At 40.2% G+C, this 20,863-nt stretch overlaps 1 protein-coding gene across 3 annotated transcripts in view; it reads left to right on the plus strand.

Annotated features, from left to right (window-relative positions):
* PRKG1 (protein kinase cGMP-dependent 1) overlaps positions 1-20,863 on the plus strand; it is a 1,253,946-nt gene that overhangs the window by 420,829 nt on the left and 812,254 nt on the right. Inside the window, exon 1 of one of the 3 annotated variants that reach the window (XM_035008602.1) lies at positions 16,583-17,396. The exons of the other annotated variants lie outside the window; for them this stretch is intronic. The gene's annotated coding sequence lies outside the window, so the exon portion shown is untranslated. Of the gene's footprint in view, positions 1-16,582; positions 17,397-20,863 lie in introns of those variants that run through there. 3 annotated transcript variants of the gene reach the window in all.

Genomic DNA, 20,863 nt, shown 5'->3' on the forward strand with positions numbered 1-20,863 from the left:
CTGGATAGTATAGAAGGCACTCTGTGTAATTGGCTTAAAACTGTACAGACCTAATCTCTAGTTACACAGACAAAGTAGGCGTGGAATACTCTGAATTCATTTCCATTCCTAAACGACAAAAAAAGACTAGTTAAGTTTCAAGGTGAGTTACTCCCCAGTCGCTGACTCCGTTCAAGGCAGTAACTACAGCCTTGCTCCTGAAAGTGGCGTTGGCAGACTAGAAGGACAGCACTTCTCCACCAAGAAGAATCCCCAGCCCCACCCAGACTTTCTGAATCAAAATCTTCATTTTACCAGGATTCTCAGTTCACTAATATGCACACTAGATATTAAGGAACACGCCTATAAAACTCAATCAGATCCTCTTTTTTTGTGGAGCTTGGAGGTGGGACCTGAAGAGTGTTACCAACACCAGGTGGGAAGAATGAAAGAGGACATCAAAATGAAAATAGTAAGGAGGCCATGAGCCAGTACAGTTGGGAGTTAATGTAACCCAGGGAGTAGAACAGATAGGAGTCAAGTCCCATCGGCTGATGGGCAGAGTGCAGAGAAAGCGGGACAGGACAACGCCAAGGGCATAGGGCCGTGAACAACCTGCTTGAGCAGATGATTTCTAAAACCGATTTTGAGTTAGCGCTGCTTTCTGGGTGTGGGGATTCCTGTCGTATCCTGAATAGCCTTCTGTTCTCCACACGTTCTTCTGAGCAACGGCTCAAACTGTGGCCCTTGTTTTTTACTCTCTTGAAAACTTGTGGCAAATTCTCACTAGCTGAGGTAACGTATCAAGAGCTCGGACCTTGCCAACCTCAAAAATCCTCAAAAGCACACCATTCTAAGGGACTTTTGCTCTTTAACTCTTATTCCCAGTGTGGTTTATTGTTCTTCTGCAAAAGTTTAGCTTCGTGGAAAGTTGAATTTTAATACCACTCATGGCTTTACCAAGTCTTGATGAAGCTATGAAAAAAAGGTGCGGGGGCTTCTAGAAGAGCAGTGTGAGGAGACTGGCAAGTTTCTTCCCTAAAAACAAATGGGGGGAACCCTCCAAAAATGGAGAAAACAGCTATTTTAGGAGTCTGAAAATTAGCCAAAGGCATATGATCCTTCGAGAAATGTTTATTAAGGTGAGCAGGAGGAGTGCGTGGTCTTTTTGCCTGGGGCTGTTCTCATCACTGGCGGGTAGTTCATTGTGGGAATTCTACCAGGGCATGGTGCCTGTGAAAACCAGCACTTAGTTACTAGAGAGGACTGATTTGATTTGGTGCAGAGAGTAGAGAAACCACGCATCGCTGGGCATTGTCGGAAACAAAAGCGATCCAGGGAGCGAACAAAGGGGAAGGTCAACATTGCAGCTAGCCTGTGGTCATCCATGTTGGGAAAAACAACAGAGTAGCGCATTGCCAAAAATTTAATAGGGAGATCTAGTGAATGAGACGGCCACGGTGTGTCCTGATAAGGCCTCACATATCCCCAGAGGTCTGCAAGTCCGTGCGTAAGTACAAGGCTGTGCATATGCTCGGAAGAGATGCAGAAGGTCTCACTACCCATGGATTCCTAGCGAACATGAGGCCAGGCGCCAAAAGAGGAGACTCAAGAGGGCCCAGGGGAGCATGGAAGTCAGGGCAGGTTTAAACTGTGTCTCCCAACCCACACATGTTTGAGCGCACCTCTCGTCAGTCACTGGCTGATGGCTAGGCTTCCCTGAAACAGCAGTAATCACTAGAAAGCTGAAATTAAAAATAAAAATAAGATACTAAACATTTTCACAGAAACATCAACACTCTCAGAGGGAGCTATAAGCCACAGAATTAATCCAGGCAAGATGCTAAAGAAACTAAGAAGAACAGCAATAAAACATCAAAAAGAGCCACCTCCAGGGGTGCCTGGGGGTGCTCAGTTGGTTAAGCGTCTGCTTTCCGCTCAGGCCTGATCTCAGGGTCCTGGGATGGAGCCTCCTGTCTGGCTCCGTGCTCAGCGGGGAGTCTGCTTCTCCGTCTCCTCCCTCTGCCCCCCACCCCGCTCCTGCTCTCTCTCTCTTTCTCAAATAAATAAATAAATAAATAAATAAATAAATAAATAAAATCGTTAAAAAATAAAAAAGAAAGAAAGAAAAGAGCAATCTCCAGTGAGAAAATCAGAATTTAGAGCTGCTACAGTATATTACCTAAAGTGTCTGATTTTCATAAATATAAAAATCATGAGCCATGTAATGGAACAGGAAAGTGTGACCCATTCTAAGGAGAAAAAGCCAACGTAAGCTGTCTGTCAGGCCGTACACGTGAGACTTAGCATACAAACGCTTTAAATCAGCTATTAGGAATATGTTTAAAGATCTCCGACAATATGATTCATCAAATAGAGAACATGAGTAAAGACAAAGAAATTATTTAAAGCAGTGGAAATTCTGTATCTGAAAAGTATAATAACTGAATGGGAGAATTCACTAGAGAAAGCTCACCAGCAAATCCAAGATGGCAGAAGGAAGAATCAGTGAGCTTGAAGGTAGACCAATAAAAATTATTCATCCTGAAGTACAGAAAGAGAAAGAATATTAAAAAATGAACAGAGTCTCGAAGACCATTAGGACACTATAAAACAACCCAACATACACATTATAGAATGAACAAGAGAGAAAAGGAGGCAGAAATTTGAGGAACTAAATAGTTATAAACTTCATAAATTTGATAAAAGAAATGTAATCGACATATCTAAGAATTTCAACAAGCTCCAAACAGAAGAGACACAAAGACCATTACACCTGGGCCCATCATTGTCAAACTGCTGAAAGCCGAGGAGATAATCCTACAGCGAGAGAGAAATAATTCAATCTATACTGATGACCAACAATATGATTAACAGCATATGTCTTATAAAAAATAGTAGGGCTGGAAAGCATTGAAGTGTAAAGGAAATTGCTGAAAACAAAACAAGTAAACAAAAAAGAAAACATAAAACTACCAAACAAGAATTCTGTATCCAGCAAAAATATTCTGAAAATTGCAAGCTAAATAAAGATACGCTTAGATAAACAGAGACAGAGATTGTGTTGCTAGCAGACATGGCTTACGAGAAGTACTGAAAGAAGTTCCTCAGGGTAATGGGCAGGACAGCAGACAGTGACTAGAATGTACACAATGCAATAAAAAACATCAGAAAACATAAATATGTAGGCAAATAGAAAAGACCATATATTTCATGTGTTCCTTCTTTTCATGTAAGTGATTGAAAAGACAAAGTTGCATAAAACAATAATTATGAAATTATTTTTAAAGTATATAAAATGTGTGTTTTTTTTTTTTTTTTTTTTTTTTTTTTTTTTAGAGAGCATGAGAGGGGGGAGGGTCAGAGGGAGAAGCAGACTCCCTGCCAAGCAGGGAGCCCGATGCGGGACTCGATCCTGGGACTCCAGGATCATGACCCGAGCCGAAGGTAGTCTCTTAACCAACTGAGCCACCCAGGCGCCCTAAAGTATATAAAATGTTTAACATGTGACATGTTTTATATGTGTTATGTTCATATATGTTTATATGTAAGATATATATTTATAATATATATAAAGATTAAATGTATAGATCATATAAATGATTATATGTACATATATAATACATATCTATAATGTTATAAAGGAGTAGAGAGAAAGTGGAGCTATATTGGAATAAAGTTTCTATTTTACTGGATTTAAGTTAGTATTAATTTGAAGTAGACTGTGATAATTTAAGATGTATATTGTAATCCCTGGAGCAACCAGTAAGAAAATAACTCCAAAGAGTATAGTTAAACAAAAATAATGAAGGAATTTAAATTGTACATAGGAAAATAGCTATTAACACCAAGAAAAGCAGTAGAAGAGAAACAGAAAAACAAACAAAAAGACATAAGACATATAGAAAACAGATAGCTAACTATCAGAAGTCAATCCATCCATAGCAGTGATAACATTATACTGAATAGATTAAAAACTCCAATCAGAAGGCAGAAGTTGTCAGAGTGTCATATAACTATATGCTGTCTGCAATAGATGCAGTTTGGATCCAAAGACAAAAACAGGTTGTGGGAAAAAGGATGGAAAAGACACATTATATAAACATTAATCATAGGACAGCTGGAATGGCTATACTACTACCAGAAATAAATATATATAGCTTCAAGGAAAAAAGATATTAGTAGAAAGAAAGAGGGAAATTTCATAATGATAAAAAAGCCAATTCATCGGGAAGTTAGAGCAATTACAGATGTATACACACCTAAAACAGAACTTCCAAAATACACAAAGCAGAATTAGAATTGAACGGAGACATACACAATTCAGCAGTAATATTTGGAGACTTGAATACACCATTCTAAAGAATTAATAGAACAACTAAACAAAAGTCAGCAAGGATGTCAAAGACCTGAACAGCCCTCAACCAAGTTGACCTGGCTTCTACGAACAGGTACCCAATGACAGCAGAATACACATGTATGTAGCATTCCATATAACAAACCTCAATTCGTGCAAAAGGATTGAATCACTCAGTTTTCTATGAAATTTAGAAAAATCTGCACATACTTGGAAGTTAACAAACTTCTAAATAACCCATGGGTCAAAGAAAAAGTCACAAGCAAAATTAGAAAATATTGTGAGCTGAATAAAATGAAAACACAGAATCAGAATTTCATTTTTTTATTATTATGTTATGTTAATCACCATACATTACATCATTAGTTTTTGATGTAGTGTTCCATGATTCATTGTTTGCGTATAACACCCAGTGCTCCATGACCTCACTGATACGAGGAATTCTTAATCACAGCATCAGAATTTATGGGAGCATCTATAGCAGTGCTTAGAAGAAAATTTATTATCACTAAATGCCTAAAAGAAGAAAAACCACAAACCAGTAAACTAAGATACCACATAAGTAGGAAACTATAAGAGAATAATAAATTAAACAAAGCAAGCAGAAGAAAAGAAATAATAAAGTTTAAAGCAGAAATTGAAAAAAAATATTTTTAAAAGTATTAGAAAAAAAATCCATGAAATGAAAGTTGATTCTTTAGAAGACAACAAAACAAAATTGACAAGCCTTTGGCTAGAATGTCCAAGAAAAAAAAGGGGAAAACTCAACACCTAAACAGGAATGAAGGAGAGGATATCATCATATCCCTATCAAGATTAAAAAGGTTATAAAGAATATTTTTTGAAGATCTTATTTATTTATTTGAGAGAGAGACAGAGATAGCTACAGAGAGCACGAGCAGGGAGGAGAGGGAGAAGCAGACTCCCCGCTGAGCAGGGAGCCCGACTGGACATGGGACTTGATCCCAGGACCCTGAGATCATGACCTGAACCGAAGGCAGATGCTTCACCGACTGAGCCACCCAGGCGCCCCGGTTATAATGAATATTATGAAGAGCTAAATACTAACAAATTAGAAAACTTAAATGAAATGGACAAATTCCTGAAGCAAAATTACCAAAACTGACTCAAGAAAAATGGAAAACCTAAATAGAGGTATTTCAAATACAGAAATTGAATTATTAGTTAAAAGTCTTCACACAAAGAAAAGCTAGCTCCGTATGACTTCACTGGTGAATTCTATCAAACATTTAAAGAAGAAATTATAGGAATTCTTCACAAAATCTTTTAGAGGAGGATGGAACACTTCCCAATTCGTTTATAAGACCAGAATTAGCCTAATAACAAAGCCAGACAAAGACATCACAAAAAAAGAAAACCACACATCGATCTTCCTCATTAATATAGATGCAGAATCCTCTATAAAATATTAGCAAACTTAATCCAGCAACATATACAACGGATTATACACCATGACCAAAATGGGATGCATTCCAGGAACATGAAATTCTTAACATCAGAAAATCCATTAATATAATGCACAACAGTAATAGAATAAATGCTAAAAGCCACAAGATCATCTCAATAGATGCATAAAAAGCAATTGACAAAATCTGTCTTCTGATCATGAAAACAAAATCTCAGTAAAGTAAGAATAGAAGGAAACTTTCTCAAGCTGATAAGGGGCACCGGTGAAGAACCCACTGCTAACGTCTTATATACAGGTGATGACTGCATACTTTCCTTCTGATGTTAGGAACAAGGTACAATATTCCTCTTATCACTTTGCTATTGTACTGGATTCTAGGCATTACAATAAAAAAAAGAAATCAAAGCATGCAGACTGGAAAGGAAGAAATAAAACTGTCATTATTAGTAGATGATGTGATGCTGTATGCATAAAATCCTAAAAATACGCATGCACGCACCCACGCACATGTGCATGCGCGTACCCGCCCCCACACACACTACTAGAACTCAATAAATTCAACAAGGTCACAGGATCCAAAATCACTCTACAAAGTCAACTGTATTTCTATATTCTGGCAATGAACAATTGGAAAAGAGAGTGAAGAAAGCAATTTCATTCCCAGTAATATGAAAAAATATTCAAATACTTTGAAATAAATTTAACAAGAGAAGGGCAAGACTCACACAATGAAAAGATTTTGAGAGAAATTAAAGAAGATCTGAATACATGGAAAAACATTCGTGGATTGATTCAGTACTGTAGAGGTGTCAGATTCAATGTAATCTCTAATAAAATCCCAGTAGGCTTTTTTTTTTTTTTTTTTTGTAGGAATCGACAAACTGATCCTAAAATATATGTGTATGGATATGCAAAGGACTCGGGATAGTAAAGATCATTTTGATAAAAAATAAAGTTGAGGGGCCTATGCTTCCTGATTTCAAACTGTGTAAGAAACCTAATATAATCCAGAGGGTGTGACAGTGGTACAAGGATGGACATACAGATCAATAGAGCAGAACCGAGACTCCTGAAAGACATTCTTACATGTAATGTACATTGAGTTTTGACAAAGATGCCAAGACAATTCAATGGGGAAGGGAGAGTCTCTTCAAAAAAGTTGTGCTGGCATGATTGCACGTCCACACACCAACAGACGAATTTAGACCCTTGCAGCATGCGGAAAATTTACTGAAAACAGGTCTAGACCTATACTTAAAACTGAAACATGTAAAACTTCTACAAGAAAGCAGAAAATGTTAGTGATTTTAGGTTGGACAAAGTGTTCTTATTTATGGCACCCAAGAATGATCCATAAAAGAAAATTTGGTAAATTGAACTTCATTGAAACTGAAATTTTTAACTGAAAAACCATCATTAAGAAAATGAAAAGACAAGCCACAGATTGGGGTAAAATATCTATGAATCTTATATCTGATAAAACATTGTATCGAGAATATATATATATATATATATATATATAGCACTTACAATTCAGCAATAAGTCAATGTCACAATTAAAAAAGTAGAAAAAAGACTCGAATAGACGGATACTTTGCCAAAGAAGATACACATATGACCATATAGGAATGACTAATGAGCACATAAAGGATGCTTAAAATCAGTAGTTATCAGGGAAATGCAAACTAAAAAAAGCACTTCATGCCACTAGAAAGGCTACTATCAAAAAGACAGAAGATACCAAGTGTTGGGGACAATGGGAGAGACTGGAAGCCTTGTATACTGCTAGTATGAATGTAAAATGGTGCAGTCACTTTGGTAAACAGTTTGGCAGGTTCTAAAAATTTACACTTAACGTACAACCCAGCAATTCCACTGCTAAGTATCTTTCCGAGAAATGAAGACCTATGTCCCTGTAAAATGTTGTACACAAATGTTCACAGGAGCATTACACATCATAGCCCAGACTAGAAACAGTCTAAAAGACAATCAACTGATGAATGGAAAAACACTATGTGATCTAGCCATAACAATGGGATACTATCTGATAATACAAAGGAATGAACTATAACATACATGAACCTGAAAAACGTCATGCTAAGAGAAGCCAGTTGTAAAAGACAACACGTCATATGATCCCATGTGTGTGCAATGTCTTAAAAAGACAGACATAGACAAGGAAGGACATCAGTGGTTGCCTGGAGCTTGGACTGGGAGCCAAGATTGGCTGCAATGAGCATGAGAGATACTCGTGGTGACAGAAATGTTCTTAAATTGCAGGGTAATGAAGGCTGCATAGCTCTATAAATTTCCTAAGTGTAAGTTGGACAAAAGGGTGTGTACATTATACCTTGGTAAAGCTGGAGAGAGAGAGTGAGAGAGAGAGAGAGAAGGAGAGATGCTATTGTCAGATGCAGGTGGCATGGACGGGGACAGGGAAGAGAAGAGAAAGTTTGAGAAGGAATGTTTGCACCCGTAGGATTTTAATACATGGAGGTGACTGAGCCATGGCAGAGTTCAATCCCACTAAAGAGATTCCCAAGGGAAGGGGCGGCCAAGTCGTGCGGGGTCATCTGAGGAAGCTCCAGGTTGGGTTGGGAGGCAGGGAGGCGCAAGGGAAGGTCCAGGCCAGGGGAAGACAAGGCGGGACACGGTAAACAGCTGAGGATTGGCAGGTTGGAGCAATTCTGGTGGGCTTGGGGCACAGGGGCTGTCGCTAATTGTCTGCGCCCTGGCCCTGGGTTGATTTGGGTAGGGGAATATCAGCTTGGCATGTATGTGCCATAAAGGAGATGGTAGGAGATGTGGGGCTCTGGATCAGTTAATTTACGTATGAAAGACATGTGCCCAGGCTCTCCCTTTGTGATCTCTGAGAACTGGCTTGCCCTCCCAGGGGTAGTGTCTCCCATCAGCGGGGCCACACATATCAGAGCCTCAGGAATATAGAAAATATAGTGAATCCAGCTGGTCTTGTGATGGATGGATGCCAAATAGACAAATGTGGATTGAGGAAAACACAGAAGGAAGAGAGGATTAAAATGGCAACGGAGTAGAATCTCTTTTCCATTTCTTAGTATATTTCAATAACAGTCATTTTTGAAGGTGGTTCTTTTTCCCCTGGGAGAACGAAAACAAAGTAAAAGTCTATCCACCTGTTTTTAAATGAACATATGGAAAAATATAGCCATTTGCACACGTACTTTTTCACTTTTATAGCATGCGCTACTCATACTTTGGCAGCAAAATTAGGTAGAATATTTTTTACTGGTTGTGGATTGAATAGAGTCTGGATACATGTGCCAGGAAGGGGGACATCTTTTTTTTTTTTTTTTAAAGATTTTATTTATTCATTATAGACAGAGAGAGGCAGAGGGAGAAGCAGGCTCCCTGCTGAGCAGGGAGCCCGATGCGGGGCTCGATCCCAGGACCCTGAGATCATGACCTGAGCCGAAGGCAGACCCCCAACCAACTGAGCCACCCAGGCGCCCCTCGTTTTTTTTTTTTTTTTTTTTTTTGGTTTTGAAAGAGAATGAGAGAGAGAGAGCGCACATGAGAGGGGTTAGGGTCAGAGGGAGAAGCAGACCCCCTGATGAGCAGGGAGCAGGATGCGGATGCAGGGCTCGGATGCGGGGCTCGATCCCAGGACTCCAGGATCATGACCTGAGCCGAAGGCAGTCGCTTAACCAACTGAGCCACCCAGGCACCCCACGGTTTGATTTTTGTGAGAGCAGAGGAAGAGTTCCAATCCTTTGTATTAGCCTTTGTGTACTTATTAAAAGTGTTTTTAACTGATAAATAATTTTGGGTTGCCCAGAATAACATGAGACTGGAGCATATTAAATATAGGAATATGTGGATATATTATATATGTGAATATATTAAATGTATGACTATATGAACTATATTAATAAGCGTATCCTTTTTGCTTGTGTACATCTTGCACAGGTAACTCATTTTAGTAAAGGAATTAATTAAAATGACCATAACTGAGACACCTGGTGGGCTCAGTCAGTGCAGCATGTGGCTCTTGATCTCGGGGTCGTGGGTTCGAGCCCCACATTGGGTATAGACATTACTTAAAAATAAAATCTTTAAAAAAAATAAAAATAAAATGACTAACAATTTTAAGATTTCAGATATTATTGTTTCTAGTGCTTTATTTTTAAGTAAGGATATAAGTTATACTTTTTGTTATTTTGTAAAACTGAGAAATGAAAAAATAAATGAAACCTCACAACCTCAGAGATTTAAGAGGGAAAGCTTCAGGAATTAAAACACAAAATCAAGTTGAGCAGCATAGTCCAACAGATGTTTAAACAGATGAATAAAATGTGCCCTGTGAATTCCTAATGAATTTCAAAGAATACTGCCTGATACTGAGAAATGCAATGGATCACCCAGGTGGTACAAGATGCTGGAAGATGGCTTCTACATAAATGTCTGCGGCAGGCAGGGCTCAAGTACCTCAGGATGTACGCTTATAATTTTACCTCTGTATTTCTAACACACTCTGTTGAAGATGGTGACTGCCAGTTGATATGGGAGCCACATCCAGCAAGCACTCAGGTTGTTTGGTTCCTTGGCCTCATCCCACCTCATCTTCCCTCCACCCCTCCTATTTTACTGTGGTTGCTCTGTCCTTGAAACTGACCTTTCATGATCTTTATCGAAGGATGTACAACTATCCTGCTGATAGAATCAGCATGCTTTCTAGGTCTGGAAAAATGGAATAACCATCAGCTCAGAAAATGGGACATAGAGCTTTTTAAGACAGACATGAGGCATGAAGAAAATGAGAAGTAAATCTTCCTTAGCATGGACGTCCTCTACAAAATTCTCTAAAAAATGGTCACCTGCGTCTCAGGACATTATCAAATAAGAGAACCTGGCACCTAGTAGGTTCTTAAGGAACGTTTTCTGGAAAGGAGCTACAAAGAAGATGAAATGATGCACGTGATTAGGGAAAGGTCTAAGAAAGGGGAGTGTGTTGCTTGGATGGGGATCGTGGTTGGGTAGCCTGGTTAAGCTGCTAAGGAAGGCTAAGAAATGGGACTCCTTCACACAGAAGCAAAAGGCATGAGCTTTGATGCTGCATGGATCATGGTTTGAATCCTGCTTGCCCCATTCACTAGCTTGAGCATTTTCAGTACCCTCTTGGAGTGGGATCCTTCTTCATCAAAGGGTTTGGTTGTAATGATTAAAGATTGCATGTGGAGAAACCAATACATGGCCACTGTTTAATATGCTAATCTGAGAAATAAAACCACATGAAAGGGATAATGAATGATAAAAACCACAACGTTCCCCCGCTAGGGATTTGGCTTTTAGCCAACAGGAAGGACCAACTTTCTCACAGTAAAATACCAGTCAATGAACGGTAATGGGGACCCGTCAGAACCCTACAGATCCCACCATGTGGATGAAAATATTGCATATTCCCTTAGGACTATGCAAAGGAGGCCCCAATCCCAGTGACAATTGTGTGGGATCCATGCATAAAGCGATGTTTAAAGGTAAGAATACCATCTGCCATATAACTTAGCATATTCAGACACAAAACCTAGCAGTATAACACAGACATCTTCTGTGATACTCTGATGGGAGAAATAATACTTAGTCTCTATATTGGAAGCCTTGTCCATCTTTCCCTCTATCACCACACACTTGAGGCAGGTATTAAAACCTTTACTCTTGGGGCTCCTGGGTGGCTCGGTCAGTCAAGCACCCCACTCTTGATTTCGGCTCAGGTCAGGATCGCAGGGTCCTGAGCCCGAGTTGGGCTCTGCATTGGGCATGGAACCTGCTTGAGATTCTCTCTCTCCCTCTGCCCCTCCCCACTCGCATGTGCACGCTCTCTCTCTCTCTCTCAGAAACAAAAAAACAAAACCCTTTACTAGAGAGGTAAGGAAACAGAATAGGAATTTAGAGGATTTTCCCAGGTCCCACAGCTAGTAGCTAACAGAGCTGTATAACTAGCACACCCGGAGTTTCTAATGCCAACCCCAGAATGTTTTCCCCAGTGCATTACAGCCATCCCGCCCAGAGCAGGTGTACTTCTTTCAACAAGGCCAGTGAGCTTTGCAGCTGGTGCCTGGCTGCTGAAATGCACAGGCACGGGAGACTGTTTCTGGGTGATTTAACCTTAGGGCAACGTGCCTTCAAATCCATATCACAGGCTGCAAGCAAGCTTTTCATCTCTCTGCTGTCCCATCCAGGCTGTTGCTATCAGCCACTGTATCTGCCAGTTCATCATATTCACAGCAAAGTCAAAAGATGGAGTAGCCATTGGAAAAGGGGCAAACGGCGCCTCTTTAAGAAAATGGCATTTTTCTGGCATTGACGAAGATATCAGCTGCAAGTCAGTGGAGAGTGGAAATTGTTCTAGGTAAAGGATCACTGGCCAAAACAGGTGTTCTCAATGAATATAGCTGCCACCCTGGGATCGATTTCAGGAGCACCTGCTCAGACAGAAAAGCAGTTTTCATCTTGTGGCTCTTTTATGAGACTGAACTGTAGCACTTAGGCGAAAATATCTCCATAGAATACGTGCATCACAGGCTTGAGGACAATCAGCAGATGAGCACATACGGTGTTTTCATCCCTCTTTACCTTCCTCAGTTCACGTTTAGGGATCATTGGATGCTCAGGTGTATTGTGTCCATGCATGTGAGGTAGAAGGGGAAACCATTTGCAGATTCCAGTTTTCTGAGGCGTGTTTGTTTACGAGAGCAAGTCCTTTCAGATGGGGAAATGCTGCTTACCTACGTGAGTCCACTAAGAAGGATGTGCGGACTGACTAGTCCCTAACCTATTTGTGTCTTAAGCTCTGGATGCCTTGCATGCAATAAGACTGGGGTGATGCATAACAAAGCAAGCGGTCCCTTGTAAGATGTTCGGGAATGAAATATGATGACTTCTAATTTGCGTGTAAAGAAGAGCATATTAATCGCTATTTTTTAAAAATCCTTCTCTTTCTCCCCCAGTCAAGTGTCTGGATGACTTGGACTATAACTGTAGTTTGAGAAGGCGGGTATCGTAGGTGCTTTCACTGGCATGGCTGTGGAGGCGTTTGGTATAAAACGCACGGTATATAGGGGCACCTGGGTGGCTCAGTTGGTTAAGCATCTTTGGCTCAGGTCATGGTCTCAGGGTCCTAGGATGGAGCCCTGCCTCGGGCTCCCTGCTCAGCGGGGAGTCTGCTTCTCCCTCTGCCCCTCCCCCTGCTTGTGTTCCCTCTGTCTCTCAAATAAATAAATAAAATCTTTAAAACAAAACAAAAATGCACAGCCCAACTCCTACTTAGTTACGCAATGGTTGGCAGCTTGGGCATGAGAAACCTGCCAGCATTTTTGGCTGGGTTGTTCGTTGCTTTTACAGCTGATTGATATCTATTAGTTAGTCTTTCAAGGCTTTAAGGGCAGTATTGGACTTCATTTGCATTTCCTGAACCTCCCTTGGGCTCGACTACGGGTGTGGACTCTTGGTTCATGAAGGCAGAATGATCAGTCTCTGTCTAACCCTGAGGGTGTTACTGACTCTGAAAAGCGGGCAGAGTGCTCGATGTCATCTGCCTGTCTCTTGCTTGCCTCATCCCCTGGAGGTATGTGCATTTATGTTCTTTTGATTTGTTATCCTCGGTCTCTCTCCCCCTTGCCCTTTCTGCCTTGTTTGGTTCAGAGTACAGAGGACTGCGTCGATGGCCGGGCTACGTTGGAGACTGACTGTGTTTATGCTTACTCCATCTTCCACGTACCCGCCGTGACTTAACTGTACCAGATATTGTGCCGGCACGTGGGGATGGTGGTGAGCAGGAGGTATGGTGGGAAGTGCAGAGAAGTCAGCAGGTGACTACAGACCATGTGCCCTGTGCTATGGGGGACAAGGTGTTGTGTAACAGGGGCTGTGTGTTTTTATCTGGGAGCCTGAGCTGGCTCTCTCTCTTCTTGACCCCAGGTATGTTGTTCAGATTCCATTTATTTCCCTCCGATATTTTCTGAAAACTTCCTTCTTAACATCCTGGTTAGTGGTACAGAGAGAACCTTCAAACACAATGACCAACTCCTGGGAGAAACTGAAGGGGTACTAAAATATAATAAGGCTTAAAAGGGCTTGCCCACGAACTGTGACTTTCAGCGTGTAATTTAAACCCCTCTGATGATCAGCTACCTGTAAAACAAAGACAGGAACTCCTCGGCAGGGTCTTTGGGAGGTTGAGAGAGTCTACTGTACTTTTTGTTTTCACCCTCATCCCTGACATATGGCAAGTGCAAAGTAATTATCAGCTGCCGCTGCACAAGCATAAGAACGGGAAGGATTTTGTGTTTTTGGCTCGAGTATGCATCTGTGTTTAAGTCTGTAAGAACTGGCTGTGAAAATCCGCACTTGCACCTTTGGGTTCCATTGTCCACACACTGATGCTGCAGTTCGCTGCCAAATTAGCACACATGGGAAGCGGGGAGCTGGAGAAAGAAATTCACACCAGCTCATCCATCCCACCTCCTTCCTGCATCCTGAGGGCAAGGGTGTGGCCAGCGTCCATGGAGCTCCAGCAAGACATGGCCCACTGACTTTACCTTTGTCGATCACACTGAACAATGGCTCTGAACGAATTCCTAAAAAGGAACAGAGGCCTAACTAGGAGAATTTTTTTTCCTGTGAAAGGAATTAATGGGAGTGATGGGGACTTAGAATTTGAAACACCTGGGTCTGATCTTTGTTCTTTAGTTTTCCTTTGGTGCTGACCAAGTAGCCTGTGAGCTTGTTTCCTGAACTGGGATAATATCTCTTTCCAGGGGTACTGAGCAGGGTGTCTTCCTGTATATTTGACTTAATGGTAAATTCCTGGAAAGCAGAAACCATATATTTTAAATCCGGTTTTTACAGTGATAGCTGATAATTTCTATCAACTCAATTTGATAAAATAATTATAGTTACTTTTCTGGAAGCCTAGAATATGCGAAGCATTCAAGTACTTAGTAAATAAATGAATAAACAGGGGTTTTTCCCCCTCTAAAATAGCCCCCTAAAAGTCATATTTTTAATGAATGCTCTAAATCGGTGATTCTCAAGCGAGGGTGACCCCTTCCCCGCCCCCCCAGGAAACAGTGTCTGATGACCCTTTTGGTTGTTACTACTGGGAGAAAGAGAAGCTATTGTCCTCTAGTAAATCGAGGCCGAAGCTACTGCTAAATATTCTGTAATGTCCTGGACAGCTCCCACAACAGAGAATTAGCCAGCCAAAAATCTTATCATGCAGAGGCTGGGAAACCCTACACTAGATTAAGAACCTTGCCACTCACCCTGGATCTTGGACCAACATTGGGCTCAACTGGGAACTTACTAGAAATAGGGACTCTCAGACCCTGGCCCAGTCCTACTGCAATCAGTCTTCCTTTACCAAGATCCCCAGGGGATGAGCATGCCCATGAATGTTTGAAAATCACTGTTTGCAAGAAAATGTTATTTTTAAAAATAAACTTTAAGAATAGTTTCAGTTTTACCAAAAAAAGAGACAGTGTAGAGTCCTCAGGCACCCTGTGCCGAGTTTCCCCTATTATAAACGTCTCCTGTTAATATGGCACACTTGTTACAATTAATGAGCCAATATTGATACTTTACCAGTAATGAGAGCCCAGGCTTTGATACTCATGTTTTGTTAGTTTTTACCTAATGTTCTTTTTCTATTCCATGATCCTGCTAAGGATATCACTTTCCATTTCGTCTTCATGTCTAGGTGCCTCTTGGCTGGAACAGTTTCTCAGACATTTTTTTGTTTTTGTTTTTGATGACTTGATAGTATTGAATGGTACTGGTCAGATATTTTGTAAAATGTTCCTTAGTTGGAGTTTGTCTGTTTTTTTTCTCATGGGGAGACCAGGGTGATGTTATGTTTGGAGGAAGACTACAGAGCTCAGTATCATCTTCAACACAACACATCAAGGGTCCTACTGTCAACATGACTTACATTGTTTGTGATGAACTTGATTACCTGGCTGAGATTCTTCTTGGGTAATATTTTTATAGCTTATGTTTATTTCTTATCGGATTTATGTTTGCTTTACTGGCCAGTCAAGGCTCTGTCCTTCAGTGGCTGTCTTCCATGGTGGAATTTTGAAGGCCTTCATCATTACAATTGCTAGGTTTATTATAGATATGGAACTTCAAGTTGTAAATTTTATAAATGAGCAACTTTACAGATTAAATAGGTGACTTGATTTTCTCTAGGGAAGCAGGCAGATTGCAGAAAAGGGCAAATCTGATTAATTGAAAGAGTGAAAGCCACCTGGAACCAACAACTAATTGTTTTTTTCCAAAAATGAGAAACCCATTTGGCAATTTTAGATCTGCATCCTGAAAGCTATTAGATAGGAAATCAACATTGGTCGTTCAAATGGGTGGTTTCAGGGAAGATTTTGCTCCCCTTACAAAACCACTCCTGACTTCTGTGTCCTGGTGTGCTAGGAGGTGGGAAATGAGGGCCACAGTTCCTACACTTGTGCCCTGGCTTATAAATCATCATGTAGTAGCTATGATTGCATTATGTCTCAGGCTCTTTATCAGATTTAGATAATTAATCCTAATCTGTATACTTTAATTGTGTTGTTCCAACAATGAGGTAAACAGATATTAAAGTACTTTGACCTCTTGGGGTACCTGGGTGGCTCAGTCGGTTGGGTGTCTGACTCTTGGTTTCGGCTCAGGTCATGATCTCAGAGTTGTGGGATTGAGCCCCGTGTCAGGCTCCCTGCTCACTGTGGAGTCTTCTTGTCCCTCTCCATCAGCTCTTCACCTTCTCCCTCTCCCTCTCATTAAAAAAGAAAAAAGGTACTTTGACCTCTTTAACCCCACCTCCTTATAAGTTCCACCCATGACTCGTTACCATCGTAGACTAACACAGCACTCCTCTCTGTCCTGCCTTGGTCTCCCCACCTTGTGTGGGTAGCACTGCTATCTTACCACAATTCTCTTCTTCGAACTGGAGAGCTTCTGCCCCAGCTGCAGACCTCAACTCGGTGTTCTGTGTAAAAGTTAAAGCTATCAGTGGGTCTCCAAACATGCTCAGGAATTAGAGAGGTAGCTTAATCATGTTCGAGACATGTAAATCCTCTTCAGCAAAGAGCAGTTTAAAATTTCAGCTTGGCACAAAAATATCAACCCCCAACTCCTCCTAGATTCTTGAGGGCAGGATCTCTGAGGTTTCCAAGCTGCAATGTGAGGAACCCAGGAGCCATGTTGGACCAATGGGCTCTAAGAATTGCTTGTGTTTTCTGTGCAAGTGATGTGTGAAGGGACGGAAGTCCTCGAGTAATGGGAAGCAGGTCTCTAAGATGTACAAAATCCCAGCTTTCACTGCACACGTCCCTACAGTAATGCTTGTGTTGAGCTTAGAGAAAAAATTGTTTAAGTTGCTTTCTTTAAAACTAAAATACTAAAATGTAGCTTTACCTTCTACAAGAATTTTCATTTTCTTTTTCAGTAAACATTTAAGAATCCCGTAATCATAGAGTTGGACTTGAGCTTGAGACTATCCAGGATCACTTTGTAGATGAATGCTGAAGCCATGGAGAAGTAGAAGGATGTGCGTGGTCCGCTTACTGAGCTGGAACAAGAATTAAGTTCTTTTGACACCAAGTATGATGTTCCATTTAATATTTCATGCTGCATTGTATCTCTAAAGAGTATTAATGCAGCTTGTTTTTTTTTTTTTAAAGATTTTTATTTATTTATTTATTTGAGAGAGAGAGAGAAACAGCATGAGAGGGGGGAGGGTTAGAGGGAGAAGCAGGCTCCCCGCCGAGCTGGGAGCCCGATGCGGGACTTGATCCCAGGACTCTGGGATCATGACCTGGGCCGAAGGCAGACACTCAACCAACTGAGCCAATCAGGCACCCCCAGCTTGTTTTTTTTTTTTTTTTTTTTTTTAAATAAAATGCTATACAAAACCTATATCTCAGGGTTAATTATAGGTGACATGGTCTTGGAGATTTTTTTTATTATAACAAGTTTATAGAGGGAACAGTGGAGTAATGAAATAACTCAGAGTAAAGATACTAAAGGCACATTACCAAATTAGGTCAAAGGGAAATAACAAGGTTGAAATAGTGTGAAACTTACAAATAATTAGATGAAATGCAATTGGACAAGATATTTTTATGGCTCTGCTATCTATGCTATAGAATTATTAATGTTTGGGACTTCTGAGTATAGTTAGCACACAGAGCTACATTTGTTTCAGATGTGCGATGTAGTGATTCCACAGCTCTGTTATGCTATGGTCTTTGAGATTTTTATTTAAACACTTTAGTATTTTTTTTTTTTTTTTTGGATGAGAGACCACAAAGTGAAGATCACTGTTCTTCTCTTCTGGGAAATAGTGAAGTTATAGGGGGGGAAATAGTGGAAGATTTCAAGAGCTTGCATGAGTGGATACAGTTTCAGAATGGCTTCAATATTAACATGCAGAAAGCAACACATTTCAAGGGAAATGTATCCAAACTCAATTATGATTATATATACACAGTAACCAATTTCAAAATCAGAGCTAGAGTTTGTGATCATTGCAAATTAGGTCCTAATTAGCATTGACCTAAAATGTGGCTATAAGGCAAAAAGTTAAATCCTCATGTTTGTGGATCTGATGCCTCCACTATGGTAAAATGCTAATACATTTCTCTGCTTTAAAGATGCTTTCCAAAAATACTTCTCTGAGAAAGACAGAGGGATACCTAAAGATGATCTAAGAGGCCAGCTGAGACCGTCAAGCAGGGAAAATTTCCAAGGATAGGATTTTCCTGGCTTTATCTCAAATGAATGCAATTGGAAAGAGGATATGTTCGCAGGCTATAAAATCAGGAAAAGAACGGGTATAATACATGGATTTGAAATCTGAAAATCCATTCAGGTTTGGAAAAGAGAAATATGAGACAACTGCAAACAAACAAACAAACAAACAAACAAACCCATTGCTTCCCAGAGCAAGATACTTCCTTGTAACTTTATCCTATATAAGTCTCTGCATCCTGTGTCTGCTGCGTAGGGGTGGTTTCCTTCCTATGTTCTATTCTGACACTGGATGGTGGTCACAGAGGGAAGCTTGAGGAAAAGTACCAATTAAGCATGGAAGACAGAGCTAGTCTCACTTTCTTAGTTAGACGACCTCCGTGTTATATCCAGTCAATATTTGCTCCCTGCCCCAGCCCCCACCCTGAAGCATCGTGATTTTATAAAGGAAAAACTAAAGCCTAAAATGAGTGGCTATCATAGTTGGCTAATTTAAGTCTTCTTCATTTGTCAATTTGCCTTTAGGCTATTTCTTTCCGATTTAAGCGTCTGTCTCTTCACTGAATTGCCAGAAGAACATTAGTTTTCTGACTTTAATAATCTTCCCAGTGGAAGTTGTCCATTGGGTTATTCTTAAAACTTGGGAGTTGTACTCTTCTCATTATTTTTGCCAGAAGAAAGTCTATATGAATTTAATCACTTAAGTTCACTTGTTCAATGTAGGGATTATTTGTGGACAGTGAGCTCATCAACCATTCAAATTTTGAGAATCCACTCTAAAGCAAGTTTTGTGCTGAAAGTTTCAGGTTTTTGAAACAACCCTTGGTTAAGTGCTATGTTTGTTGATTCTGAAACACTATATATTGTTAGCACTATGTTTCTAAGGGAACTTGGTGCTAATTGTTTCAAGGAAAATGAGTTCTACTTCAGATGAACCTAATTCAATCATGTGGCTAACTTCTGATCGTACTTCTGATAGTTTCAGGATCACAGTATTTTCTGACTCCAAACCATCCCTGTTCCTCATTTGTAACAGATGAAGATACAGACACAACATAAGCAATTTTTCAGGACTTCTTTCCCTGCACAATACAAATATGACTAAATGTGTCTATGATGATTAAAAATTGTTCTTTACTCGTGTTAATCTTAGGATACTTTTTAAATGGATTTTTACTTAATATTAAAGTCATTGTACCTCTCGGTGCCCTAGGCTGGTGGCTTTAAGTAAGTGTGGTTTATCCATGAATTCTAGAAGAAATACATTCCTCTAATTGGGGGGAATAAAAAAGCACCTGCCTTTTTCTATTTATTAATAAATTTCTATCCAGTTCAAAGCACTTATATTAGCAGAGAAAGTGGCATTGGTCACTTTTAAGAAAAGTTGTTCTACTTATATTGTAGCATGCCAAACCTCGTGGTGATTTAAAACAAGTTATTTCTCATGGTTCTGTGTGTTGCCTGGGTTCAATAGATGTTTCTCGTGTGGGATCCGTTATGTGACTAGAGTTAGATGGCAGCTGGGGATAGAGTTATCTGGATACTTGGCCAGATTGGACGTTCAAGATGACCCAATCACATGGTAGGTGATTGGTGCTGACTGTGGGCTGGAGTTCAGATGGAATATCTAAACAGCAGCCCCCTGTGGAGCTTGAGTATCTCACAACATGGTGGTTGGGTTCCCAGGGGAGCATTCCCAGAGACAGGAGGCAGAAGCTGGAAGCTGCCAGGCAAGCATCGTCTCCAACATATTTTACTGGTCAAAGCAGTTATAGGGCCTGACCAGATTTAAAGAGGTTGAAAACTAGAAACCACCTCTTGATGGGGCGAATGTAAAGGCATGTTGTAGAAGACCTTGCAAGATGGGAGATATTGCTATGGGATATTTGTAAAATACAATCAATCCTAATAGTTTCAAAGAAATGTCCTATCAAAAAAAAATAATAATAAAAGATAAAGAAATGCCCTATCATATTCCTTAATGCTGGGATGGACCAAGTATGGTCGGAAGACCAAATCCAGCCCTCTGCCTGTTTTGTAAATAAAGTTTTATTGGAATACAGCCATGCTCACACATTTCTGTGTTGTCTATGGTGGCTTTCATGCTACAACCACACAGTTGAGTAGCTGTAACAAAGACCAAGATGGGCTAAATGTTTACAGTCTGGTCCTTTACAGAAAAAAAAAAAAAGTCAACTCCTGCCTTAATGTCTTCATTTTTTAAAGAACATTATTCATTGAGGACACTTGTTAATACTTACATGAATTAAACTTTTTATTTCCTGTGAATTTTTCCTATTGCCTTTTTCTCTAAGTGG

This window comes from Mirounga leonina, unplaced genomic scaffold (genome assembly GCF_011800145.1).
Source record: "Mirounga leonina isolate KUSES-001 unplaced genomic scaffold, KU_Mleo_1.0 Mir_152, whole genome shotgun sequence".
Taxonomy (NCBI): Eukaryota; Metazoa; Chordata; class Mammalia; order Carnivora; family Phocidae; genus Mirounga; species Mirounga leonina.